Here is a 3,216-nt window from a genome sequence, read left to right on the forward strand (position 1 = left end):
CGGCGCGCGGCGCGGCGTGGCGGTAGCGGCGGTGTGGCGGTGGCGGCAAAAGGGGCGAGAGAGTAAAGTGGGCTGCCGACCGCTACTCCCCCTGCCTCCCCCCTGCCCCACCGTACGTCACCCCCTCACCCGCCAAGTGTTACGCGGACCTCGGAAGAACGTAACTGCATTTTCGCGATCCTCGCGCGGACGCAACGACCTAAATCGGATGCGATCGCATTTTTAACTCGGCCACTCGGTGACGGCTGCGCGGCATAAATCGCGGGCAGTTCGCGATTTTCCTGTGATTGAAAAAGCGTCTCGGAAACAATCTAGCTTCGTGATTTACGAGAATTAAAAGACGCAATTAAAGTGTATATCGTCGACATGAGCTTGAAATACGAAATAGAACTTTGCGTCATTTTACACGAAACAACGAAACGCACGGAGTCACTTACTCATTGTTAACATTCCCGAATGGGGCGCGACGTTTAAAGTTTAAAGTAGCATGGTTTATAGTGCATCTCAGATAAGACGAAGCTTCCAGTTTCCCACTCGTGGCAACGTAACGCGGTCGAAATAATTGGCGCTGTAGAGAAATTTATTTTCGCCCGAAGAATACTCGCCCGGCGCGTCCGCTCCGCGGGACGGTTGAGAGACGGGCTTGCTTCGGATGTCGGCGGACGAAGAGAGGAAAGAGAGAAGGCAGAAGAGGATGAGAGAGAGAGAACGAAACGAAAAAGAGAAATGTGTTTTATGCACCGTGAAAGATTCCGGGAGGCCGCTCGTGACGCGGCGCGTCGGTGCTTATTGGAGTCTGGGCGCGCGAGGAGCGGGCGCAGGCACGGTTCCAATTAGCCGCGCTAATTATTGCGTGCTGTCAGCCACTTACGACGGTACGGAGACGCTCGTAACGGGCGGGATACGCCGCACCGTGCACGGCACGCCAAACGTCCGCGGGCGCAGTGTGTCGCACCCCCTCATCCCCTTCCCCTTAAAAAACAAACGCGCGGATGCAATACGACCCGTCTGAATACGCGTGGGGAAAGGTTCTCATTAACTCGGGGAAATCAAATTTCGAGGCGTTCCGAAATGACGGCGCTGCGCGTATAATTCTCTCGTCGCGCGCGGGCACAACTTTTTCTCTCAGTTCTCTGAACTCTTTTCTTTTTTTCTCTCTCTCTCTCTCTCTCTCTCTCTCGGCTTGGCTCGGCGCCACAAAAGAAAGCGTCACGGCAAATTAATCGGGCGACGACGAGCACGCGAGATGTGTGATTTAATAAAAAAGCCGCCCCCTCGCGCACGCAGGGGGTGAATGATGCGGACGCGGCGATACGATGCGACCCCCGCGGCGTAATAAGTTTAGTTTCTATACGACGAAAAGGCCATAAAACGCGCATAACAGCGTGGGGCCTTGTTTCGCGACACTCGAATTTCAGAGATCAGCAAGAAACACGAACTCACGTGGTATCATTTCGTAATGCGGAGTGAGGATGTCAAAACATGCGTTCGTATAGATGTTGCGACCTAACGCGAAGCGATAAAATATCACGAGATGCGATTAAGTGCAGAAGCAACAAATAATATCTTTTCCTTCAGAATTATAGGCAATAACTAAATTGATATTCGTTACCGTGTGGCAATATTAGAGACTAAAAACTAAAACATATTAAGGGATGTAACTGAAAATAAAGAATGCGATGCCCTGTCACGTTAGCTTCTTACGTAAAAGTCAGGCAAACTTGCGGGCTTTTTGTCGAGCGTATGGTATAGTATCCCATTCCGGTCGTTACGCTATCCTCCTCCCTGATATACGTTCGCACTGTCGCGAACGTACAGCGTATGCGTGCGCCAACACTAACGAGAAATAAAAGCGCGACGAAAAGGCACACTTTCTCGCTCGCTTCGTGTGTCATATCAACACGCGATCGTCGCTCGCCCGTTCACGTGCCGGCCGCTGTTAATTTTTTACACTTTCTCTTTTTGCCTTTACTGAAATTCGCGACACTATCATTAGCCGTTTGTTGATGCTTAACGCAAGTCAACGATCATGAAATACATCTGGAACGTTGTATAGGCTTTCTTATTTATCATTTTTATAATATTGCATAATTTTACATTATTTGTAAAAAATTATTTATATTGATTACAAAAATATTCATGGTAATATTCAACAATTACTAACCGTATTCGTATATATGTATTTATATTTCTTTTATATTTCTTAGAAATTCAATTTTAATTCTGTTCAGAATTCGTTTAATTGAATGGCAATAATTTGTTTGTCGAAATACAGCAGTACGAAGACTTTTTGACGCAAATATAAATTAACTGCCGCGAACTGACCCATCCCTCAAAAGACGACTCGCGTATATAGAGAGAAAATCCCAGAAGTGGAAGTTATTAGGGTGTGATTTCATTTCCGAATTTCTCGCCGGGGATCGTTGCCGACTTTCCCTCGACTTCCCCTGCGTCCTTCCCTTCGCCGGCAGGTTAAATGGCCGATGCAAAAAAGTCATAAAATAAGTTATAATTTGGCGCAGTCGGCGTCGCGTTGCTCAATGTCCTGTGTGATCACCGTGTTCTCACTCGAATGAACTTCGGCACCCCCCTGCCTTCCATGAGAGAATTGGGACTATTTCTATATCCCTCCCTCTCTTCTTTTTCTTTTCCCTCTCTGTCTCTCTCCCTGTCTCGGTTTGTTTCTCCCTTTCTTTCCATGACTTTGTCCTTTCGATGTGCCTCGTTTAGGATGCCGCGTGTTACCATAGATTTGGCTAAGTTAGGGTTCCCTACGTCGTTTGAAAGTATTCTGTCCGCGACTACTCTCGCCTTTAAATTTAAGTGAGTACGATGAAAGACTAGAGGAATATATACCGCATGAACTGAAAAACTCCCAGTTCTGACTCACGTACTTTTCGCAGAAGTACTAATCTAACGCGTATCCATACAACATCAAAGCTTTAAAAAGGAGCTTATAAGCGTTCGTCTTTTCCGTTTTTTTTTAAATTAATAATACCAACATATTGGCTTCACACAGCAAACATAATCTCGCTCGAGAAAATTCTACCTTTCTCCTCTATGTGTTTCTGTGAGAAAATTGAAGCGATTCCGTCCTCTCGGTCCATCTTCCACTTCCTAAAGTCGCTACGCTTCTTATCCCTTAATATGCCTTACTCATAGCATCGAATGTTACACTCAAACGGAGTGGCAAAAAGACTACGGTGTGCGCGAGCG

The sequence above is a fragment of the Wasmannia auropunctata genome, unplaced genomic scaffold (assembly GCF_000956235.1).
Source record: "Wasmannia auropunctata unplaced genomic scaffold, wasmannia.A_1.0 LD336074.1, whole genome shotgun sequence".
Classification (NCBI taxonomy): Eukaryota; Metazoa; Arthropoda; class Insecta; order Hymenoptera; family Formicidae; genus Wasmannia; species Wasmannia auropunctata.